A 10,864-nucleotide genomic window follows, 5' to 3' on the forward strand; every position below is an offset into this window, starting at 1 on the left:
ACTATCCGGGTTCTAGCGTAAAAAATTCCTCTCCTAGTTAGGAATTAGGTCTCTAGGGATTTAGATTTTAGGATCCGGTCGAGTATTAGGGGCTCTTTTCCTCGGTTATATCGGTAAAATTTTGCGATATTAGGAAGGTTATAAAATTAGGATATTTTAGTCCTCTAGTATAGTTAGTAGTATACTTAGAGGGATTAGAGCGGGTTAGGGAAAAATTCGTCCCTCGCGTAATTCTAGGTCTTTTAGGAATTAGACTTAAGGAGGTAGAAGATTATATCCCTTCCTCTTTCCTGTTAGAGAGGTAGAATTTTTAGAGTATAGGAAGTTTGTGAAATTTGATTTCTTCGTAGGTATCTAGGCTTATATTAGAGTAGGTTACGGTCGGGATCTTTATAGTAGTCGTTATCCGCGCGGTAGTCTTTTAGGTAGGCCTATTTAATCGTTTCACGGTTATATCGGTTGTCTTTTTATATTTTAGATCTTTATATTATAGAACCTTTCTTGCATAATCTGTTTAATTCGATTATCTAGGTCTAATAGTAGTATAGATAGTTCTTCCTAAAAGTCTATATCTCTTCTGATTATACTTTTCTCTTATTAGGTCGTAAATCCTGTATTAGTAGCTATTCTTACTATTATATCTAACTAGGTATCTAATCTATACCCTTAGGGCTATCTTTTGTCCTTAGGTTCGTTGTTCTTTTAGAATATAGATATAGGCTTTAGAATACTAGATACGTAAAAACCCTAAATCGATTAGTTGCTTTACCCTAGAGCTATTAGTATTATACTAGTACTTATTCTATCTTTCTAAAGGGGACAATTTTTTATTTAGTTTGCGGATTCGGTTTATAATATAGGTAGTAGTAACTATAGCTTTAGCTTTAGGCCACAAAAATACGGGAGCTTAGGGCGTAGCTACTATAAGGGTTCGGGCCCCCTATATAATAAGATGTCCAGAGCTTTTAGTAACACTATTTTGTTTATAGGTATAAGGGGCGCTTATTAAGAAAGTGCAACCCTTCTGCTTAGCCTATTCTTTAAATTTGAAGAAACTTCTGTCTCTATCTGTGCGGATTTCGGAAGGCTAAGTGCTAGTAGAAGTAAGATACGCTTTAGTATTTAGATTAGGATATCCGAGGCTTAGCCTTTTGTTTTATTAGAATAGCCTATCTAAACCTAGTAGTATCGTTAACTACGATTAGGACGTATATATATTCCCGATTCTAAGGGGGGTATATAGCTAGATATTAATATAGATAAATTCCTATAGTATCTCAGAGCGTGTCTGTTTATGTAGGATACGATCCTCTTAGATTTTGTAATCTTGTAAGCTTTATAATTAAAATATTCGTTACTATAGACCTCCTTACCGATTTTGTATAGTTGATTTTTGCGGTAGGCTATCTAATATAACCTAGACGGTAATAGGCTACTTCTGTGAAATTATAGTAAAGGAATATACGGTCGCTATAATTAGGGGGGCCTTCTTTTCGTACGCTATAGATAGTTTGATTGAAGTAGCCTTTAGAAATAGGATACCTCGTTTCCTATATACGTATACTATAATCTTTTGTTTATTATCTAGGTTAACAAAAATATTCTCCTAGTCTTTCTAGCCTATTTTGTAGTCCTTGTATATTTAGGTCGTGGATAGGAGGTTAAAGTTACCTATTAGTATATATTCGTATTATATATTAAGGGTTTTAGTGCCTTCTAGGAGGATTAATTTAATTCGAGCGATCGCTTTTCTAAGAGATTTGATAGTTCTTCTATCAGAGGTCTAGTATTAATAGCTATATAGGTCACTTTGGAATTTTATAATTATATTTCTATCAACACAAATCGAGCGTGATATACCTAAGTCAACGATCTACTTAGTAGAGGGGTTTCTTTTAATTAAGGCTATAGCAAGCTAGGGATCTAGGCGGTCGGCGAAGTCGAATTCTACTACTATAAGGGCGTAGTAGTACTTATCTTCTTCTTTACTAGCCTATATTACTATATTTACGCTCGTATTATTATCCGTATTACCTCCCGTATTAGTATCTTCTTCTCTTCAAGATCCCTTCTATATGTTAGGATTAGGGTTAGGCCCCCTTTGAGGTGATCGAATTCTTGTTCCTATTATTCTTTCTAATAGAAATTAGTATTATTAGATTTTGTTAGCTCTTCTGAGGATTTTAGAAGGTTTAGGTAGAATTCTAGGTGTTACCCCTATTCTTCTTGATTCTGTTGTTATATATTATAGTCTACCCTTCTGCGGTAGTCTATTTGATTATCTATGTTCCTCTATAGGGTATTTACCTAGATACCTTTAACAGGCTTCTAATCTAGGGTTCGCGATATAATAACTAAATAGGTAGTCCTTAGTAGTATAGCCTTTTCTTCCGCAAAAGAAGTAGTTACCGTTCGGGTAACCTAATTTAGGCCTTTAGTCTATTCTTTTGCCTATTCCTATAGCGATTTACCTCTCGGAGGCATATGCTTTAACGGGAGGTATTTATGTTTGTCTAACGAGGGTTTTGAAGATTTTCCGGTTGTCGTGGTTATAACGCTCGAGAATTAGTAATTTATAATTTCTAGTTTATAGATTACCTTAGTGAAGGTTCGGAAAAGGTCTGGCGCTATAATCTTTAAATATTTTGTATCTGTTAGAATAATCTGCTAGTCTAGTAGCTATAAAGGTTAGGATATTACTTTGCAATTTATTAAGAAGTAGGGAAACGATTATACCTAGGGTAAGTTAGACTTCTTCCGTTGCTTTAGTATAGGCACTACGAAATTTATGCACAAAATCGATTGCTAATAGGTAGTTAGCTCGGTAGGTTCGTAGAACCCTGGTTACCTTCTTTTTGCTAGGAATAAAGCCGGTAGTATAGAGGGCCTTTTTTAAGCTAATAATATATTTATTAGCGAATTCGTATCGGAATCTTATAGCTTTGACTATCGTATCGATGTCCTTCGAGATAGATTGTTAGAGCTATATCTATATGCATAGGAGTGTTCGACCTAAGTTTCTGCTTCGTTAGATGTTACTTTGGGCCTATTATATTTTAGGTTAACGAGGCGATAGAGTCCTTTCTTTTTAAGGATTTGTATATATCTCTGAACTAGTCCTCGAAGTCTTCTGTTCTTTCTAATAATTTAAGTGGGTTGAGGGTGAATTCTTTGGGGGCGCTAGTAAGTTGGTTTACTGGCTAGCCTCGGGATTTTAGGGTAAAGAATTTGCTATAGTCCTTACGAGATACAGGGAATTCTTTAACCCCGGCCGCTTAGCCGAGATCTTCTTCAGCCATGGTTGGTATTTGGGAATGTGATTAAGGTTTGGTAAATTTGATGATTTGGGTGATTTGGATAGGATTTAGGGATAGAATTTGGTAAGAAGGGAGGTTGGATAGGATTTGGGGATGGAATTTGGTAAGAAGGAAGGTTTGTGGGGGATGTATGTGGTGTTGTTGTTGGTGTGTTGTGGTAGGGTCTGAAGTGAGAGATGTTGATGTTGTGGTGGTCCTAACAAACATCAACAGACGCGTCTTTTCTTTTTGTTGATATTGAATTTGGCTTCCACAGCCTGGTTGAATTTGTTGTATTTGATGGGTTTCTGGCTTCCACAGCCTGGTTGGATTTGTTGATTTGAATTTGAATTTGGTGATTTGGTGATTTTGGTAATTATGGCTTCCACAGCCGAATTTGATGAATTTGGTGATTAAAAATTTGAGAACTTGTGGTTTTCACAAACTCAGGCCTCACTATTGCGATCGGGCTCATAACCTGATAGACCTACAGGTCTACAAGGCAAGGAAGCAATCTGGAGGCGAGATAACTGGGATTGTGAAGTCTAGGGAGAAGGAAGAAGAGAGAGAGGGAAAACCCACGATGGGGGAAAAACCCTCAAGACACATGACCGCTGCTGGGCCTAGCAAACATCTGGAGAGGGCAAACTCTCTCACGATTCCTAGCTAAACGCTTAAATTACTCGACACGGGCCGGAGATATTAGAGCGACTATCTCTAATCAATCCTAACTACGAGGCATTTGATTTTGAGGACTCTCTATACCCTAACAATCCTCTAAACCCTAGTAATAACGATAGTGTAATAATATTCGAGCAAATCGTCTCGGATTCTAAGCATCAATCCCTTAGCTTCGACTTAAGTAGCTAGGACCTCGTTTTTACTCCTGACTAGCTCTCTCAAAATGGGCTTCTTGAATGCTCTATGGAGACCGGAGACTTTCCCGAAAGTCCGATAATTAACCCGGTAATCCTAGACGATAATCATTACCGCGATATTGAGTCGGCCTAAGCAACAGGAACTCCTCCTGCTACTATAGTCCTGCTACGCAGAGTCCTAGTTAAACACTCTCGCCCTCTTACTCGAGACACCCTTTACTATAGCAGATAACAGACTCCTAAAAGGCCCGTAAAAATAGGTCGACTGCCTACCAAAATTAGCAAGGTCTTAGTTATTATCGAAAATCGCCCAAAAAGAGGGACTTACTAGGTAAGTCCGGAACTCGGTAGCAAGAACGTTTTATTTCCTAGCCTTCGTGCTTATTTCTCCGCCCTTTCGGTCGAGGAAAGACTACAGTTCTTGTCCTGGCTGTTCGAGGGTGCCTTATCTTATTGCCTCTATACGTATCCGAGAAAGGATAAAGTCCTAATATCCCGAACTTAATACGCAGGCGAAGGAGCTAAAAAGGCCTATTATCCTTTCTCGAGAAAAGGATTATCGTGGTCCGAAGAAGAGGTTTGCCTACTAGTGAAGCTTAAGGAAGAAGAAAAGCTGGCTTGATCGGAGGTAACGGAACGGTTTAGTCAGGAATTCCCTAGAAGGACTCAAGGCTCTATATAAGTGTACTGGAGCACAAAGCTTAGGAAACAAGGGTCGTCCCTAGAGGAAGATGTATAGCGTTATAGTAGCGACTGTTATTGCTAATATCCGGAAATATAGAGCTCTACTATCAAACCCTAATCATATAATATAATACGCCTAATATAGATTAAGCGTAAATTACAAATTTTTTATGCTTATCGTAATGATATCTACTCTGCGCCGGTAACGGTAGCTGAGGCTAGCCTTATATGTTTTTTCGCCTAGATATTCGGGCATCAAAACCTTTGAGCAAAGATGACTAATATATTAGGAATCTTATTATGTAGAGAGGGGGAACTGAGTTCGGATCCGGTGTAGACCCTTCGAACCTTACTATACTTGAATAGCTGCTATTACTCGCCGGACTCTGCTAGTAAGTATGCGTTTCTGGCCGTATTAACCACGACTATAAGGCTTTCTATAGGATAGTCGCAGGATTAGAATTCACTATATAGGGCCTCGTTATACGTCGTCCGGGACGCTATAGGTCTAGAAGCGAAGGCGCAGAAGGTATATAGCTTTTAGTGGAGTTCTACTGCGATTCTTCGTAGTCTGACTATTCTCCAAGAATGCCGATCGACTTGCTCGCGTGCGTGAGAACTAGCGCAAAAGCCGCGCTCGTAAACAAGATTACGTCCAGGAGCTAGAGCAACGAGTGGCTACGTTTTAGCGGGAAAACCGGCAGATAGATATTATTAATCGAATCGCCTTGCAAAAAATAGAAACAGAAAACCACCTTATTAAGAGCCTCATTATTTCGCTCGGCTTTTCCGCCGACTTAGTTGAGCGTTACCTGCAGTTGGTAGACTAAAATATAGTTGCGGATCGTAAGGTGGCTATTCCGGCCGCGATAGGGCGCCCGGTAGCCTCTAACCGATCTCCTTGCTCAATATCATTATCGCAAGTGATAACTAGCGTTCCTGTTAAGGGAAAAGTCTCGGATGAATAGCCCTTGTTGTATGAAAATGCGTATTTAATGAGCTCGATCCTAACAGAACACTCTTTAACCTACTACAGAATTAAGAAAAACTAGGGAGCTTTCCTCTTACGAGCACTCTAGGCTCCTTATGATGAAGATATCAACACCGGATATTAAGGTTTTTGCCTCGAATATCGGGACCTGTACTATATATAGCAAAGCTTGGTTTCCGACTACGTTATTACCCCCTCAGAAGTAAGCACTATAGCGTAATGAATATTATCGTTAGTAGCGTCGGGGATTTTCAACTTTAGTAACTCTCGTGGTCTTAGTACAAAGTTACTATACTCGGGAGGCGATTGCCCTCTGCCTCGAGTTTCCTTGGGAGGTGATATATCGCGAATAAACGGGGTAATAGTCTTTAGGAGAATAAGTTAGAATAAATACCAGGAAAGATTCAAATTACCCTTATATACTACTAGGGTGTTATAAGCGGGGACTATAATAACAAAAGTTTGCTATTAATACAGTATAGCTAAGCCGTTGTTAATAATCTAGGTGTTCAAGGAAAGCAAAATCGATATTATCTAAGATATCTTTTCTGTTATCTCCAACCGCACTCCTAGTAAATATATTTCGCGGGAGGCTATTCCTATATTTTTTTTCCACAAAAATCTCGAGCGATTCCTAATCTAGGTATCCGACTTAAATCTTATCGTTATAAAGTTCTCCGAGAACCTAAGCGTATAGGGTCTTCTTTAATATCAATGTATAGAGGTGTACATTTAGACTAGAGTTCTTTGTACCAGTCTTCCTAGCTAACTCCTACCACGACAATTATAGTTCCACCACGTTCACTTATACTAACGTCGTAGTTATCAAATGCTAGGTCTTGATTTCTATAATCGTACTAGAATACCCTCCTAACCTCTTGCGTTTACCGTCTCTATACGGCCGTTAAGCGAAGCGGCGATCCTGATTAAATATGCCCTATAGACTTAGTAAGGTCCAAAATCGAGAGAAGACAAGAGACCTATATATAAGTGCGAGTAGGTATATATTAGCTTAGTAGTAGAGGGCTTTCGCAGAATTCTCCGTCAGTTATAAGGTCTATAGAAACTTCGGAAAACATACCTATATACGACGACAAGTTTTAAAATACCTATTCTTGAATCCCTCCGAATTTCTTGGGCTACCGAGGGTTATTGTAGTATAGGCCCCTCTATAGAAATAAGAGATCCTCTCCGGATTTCACAACGGGTTATGGCTCTGTCGTGCCTAGGCTAATATTAAATTAATTCTTATCAGCTATATTCAGAACCTATAGCGGCACTCCCCACGATAAAAATAATAGCTATTCAACACAAAAATAGCTAGTCAAGTCTACTAAAGGCGTATAGAAACTATGTTCTAGGCTAGCGATTTGCCTGATTAATATTACTAGTAGAACTAGGCGTGATTCGTTAGCAGAGTTAGCAAGCAAAGATATTAAGGGATTGTAGTTTACCCTCCAAGATAGTATATAGTAATTAAAGCAATTTCTTACCGAACTCGCAAGCCTACAAGGTCCCGTTCAGAGTCCCTTTAGGGTATATTTATCGATTATAGAAAAAGGCGAGGATCTTCGTCAGGTTATCCCGGTCTCGAGGTGAATTATAAAGACGCAGTATATTCTGTGCCTCTGCCTCTAAGGTGTCCTTAGAATATTCCACTAACTTCCCGCAGAGTAGCTATTAGAGGATTATAACTCTGTCTTCGATACGTCAGTTTTAAAAATAAAAGGGTAGCAGCTCTCTTACCGTCCTTCAACATACGGTAAGGCTTTATCAAGGTTATATTCTCCGGCTACTATATCGGGTTCTCACCATAGTAGTCTGGCTACGGTTCAAACAACCTAATCTATCTATCTGCCAGATCTCCAAGAATATCATTAGTAAAGTCGTTGAGCCGGGCTCTGTAAAATTCATCTAGCGTAGTATATGCAAGTACTGCTCCCGTAATTTCTTGCTAAGGCATATTATCCCCGAAGGAGATTCGGCTATCATAAGAGAGCTAATTATATTAAAGCGTATAACTATTTATATCGATGAATTAAGGAGCATTTCTAAAATTACAAGCTAAAAACTAAGGAGCCTTTCGTTTAACCACTAGTACTTATACGGGCCCTAGTATTTATAGTAGCTATTCATTTTCATTGCTAGTAAAGGCGCCTAACCGAGTGCTTTGATAAACCATCCCTTAATAGTACTTGTTCCCTCGCTAGAGTTAGCATATCTCCGGTAATATTCGGCCTCCCAATAGATAAGGTCTGCTATTCAGGTACAGCTTAACCATACTAGCTTGTCTTTACAGGTAATTTACACAATACTATAGGCGGTGTTACGGTTTTGTATCTAACACCTAGTTTATATAGATCCGTCGGGGTAAGCTAAAACAGTACAGACTAATATTCGGCAGAACGAATAGGCTCAAAGTTCTGTGGTGGTTACTATTGTTAGCGTATTATCTAACACACGAAGGGGGTATATAAGGATATATAACGAGATTATCTAACTAAGTATAGCTAGTAGATAGGTAGGCAGACTAATATATTATTTGTGGGGCTTATGTTCGGACAGGATTATATTGCTTCTTTAGCTGCAAATAGGACGCTGGGGCAATCGCGGCTTGTAGTATAGTCACGGTATGCTCTAGCTCCTTAAGGCGTCGATTCTGCTCCTGAACGTCCCGAATAAGGTCCTTGAATTCCTTACGAAGACGAGCTGTATTATTTGCCTCTGACACCCCTTTACTGGCGGAATAACCCTGGTAATGATAGATAATCGCAACGGGTAAATAGTTAGTATGAACACCCGTACTAATCCGGGGACTACCTTGTATAGAGGAACTATAACTAACGCTATTAGTGTATAGATGCCGACGGCGTAGGTGCGCTTGTAAGTTCTCCTGCCGCGTAAACCCCTCCCCTAAACTTCGACCGTAGTCTGTGTAGGGGTATATGATCGGCGGTCTATTGATATCTTTTTTATGAACCTCACGCTAGTGGCGTGAGAGACTACTAGCGTAGGTGAAGCCCTTGTCTTTGTTGCAACCCGGCTCATAATATTTGAAAGGACGGTTATATTTATCTATATGTTTACTAAGGGAGATCCTAGTTAGTATTAGTATATGATCGGCGAGGTTAATACGATATAGTCTAACGTACTTCTATTCGTAAGGACGGCTAAATATCGGCGGTGACGGCTAATAGTCCTGATGGTCGTAGTAAATCTGGTTATCGGCGTTCCTAGGAACGGTGCGGGTGCCTCGAATTTGCACGCGCTAGCGGCTGGCGTCTATGTCGTTGATATTTATTTGCTTGTTAATAAAGAAGTGTTATAGAAACTACCTAGTAGAACACGGGAGCAGAGTTAGCTAGACTAGCTTTATTGAAAGCTAGTGATAAGTATTAGGATGGTTAGGTTAAAGGCACCTTCGACTCACGATTGTATGACTAGTCCGGATATACCGGCGAGACTTAGTTGATCGGTCGGATGGTTGAATACTGGCTAATTTATACTAAGGACCGATTAAGATAGGTGTAAGTTAAATATATCTAGGCTTGGCAATCTTATATAGACTGTCCTCTTAATTATTAATCGACCTGTTCAAACTGTGGGTTTTGACTTATTTAAATGTATTAGAGTTTCTCCTACTACCGGATTCTATTGAGGGATTTAAGCTAAAAGATATGGTGGTATAATAATTCGAAGCATTTCCTCCTTCCTGATTTTCTTGGATAGCAAAATTCCCTAAGGCACGAGTTCTTTAGCCGCACAAATCTTGACATGTAAAGAGAAGAGGTCTCGAATGCACTGAGGCTCCCTATGAATCCACAACCTACTACGCACAATATCTCTGCTGCTATTATAGTACACTACGGAGAACAATATATTAGGAGTGTTAACTGTATTGTGATTGTACTATATACCGAAACAATATTCGAATCTCCTTACCCTCTTTAATAAGGTAATATCTAATATTGTTGGCTAATATATAGTTATTATATACTGAAGGCGTGGGGAGGGGAGGGGAGGGATAGATAGATTGCATAAAGACTTACTATATTATCTAAAGATAGAAGTATAAGGATATCGCTATCCGTGCTTTGTTGTAGAGAGCGTCTTCGAGATGTGTCTTGTAACGGCCGTAGTTCTGCTATCCCTAGTATAAGAAGACGGACTTGATACGCGGAGCTTTGCGACTTTCTTACCTAAATATATCTTAACTCTAGGTTGGACTAGGCTATTTAGGTCGGAAGCAAGTTGACTAGTCCCTACTTTATGTGCTATAGCTTTAGACCGTGTATACGGGATATTAGCACAAGGAATCTCTTGATCCGAGCCCCTGCTAGAGACTTCCTCTTCTTCTCCCCCCCAGAACGAATTATTATCTTTGTTAGAGAAAATCAAAGATTGTATATAAGTAGGAAATATTATCCGAAAGGAGACAGAAGGAAGCTAGTTTATAATAGTGGTATGAAGAGGGAGTTAGCAGGTTGTAAATAAGATGAGATAAGATAAGAAGATTATAAAATTGCTAAAGGTATTTATTCAGACGTATATTTAAATCTTCGGTTCTATTAGATTCGTTTCCTACTATCAACGATTTTCGTTAGAAAGGATTAGTCTAGTTATAGTTAGTAACTATACTCTACAAGAGAGCAATTATACTAACCTCTGAAGCCCTCTCCGATTCCTCGACTTTTCTTGATTCCTCTAGCGAAGCTAGCCTTAGAGGAACTAGTTTATTTAAGAATTAGTTCTCTATATTTCTGGGCTTAGTATTCTACTTAGGACCTTAGCTAGGATGCTAGATTGTTACAGGATAAGTATAACGCTTTAAAATCCGTGCAACCGCCTGAACCCTTCAACTAAAATGTTATCGCCCTAGTAGAGGAGGTGTTGGCCTATTAGAGCTATGATACTGTTCTTAAGTTAGCTCTGATAACTTGGTATTTTGATGGTTATTTTGAGAAACCGCCGGCTTTAGCCTCGGATAATCTAATCTCCTTCTTAAGAAAGCCCGA

Source organism: Penicillium oxalicum, chromosome V (assembly GCF_001723175.1).
Source record: "Penicillium oxalicum strain HP7-1 chromosome V, whole genome shotgun sequence".
NCBI lineage: Eukaryota > Fungi > Ascomycota > Eurotiomycetes > Eurotiales > Aspergillaceae > Penicillium > Penicillium oxalicum.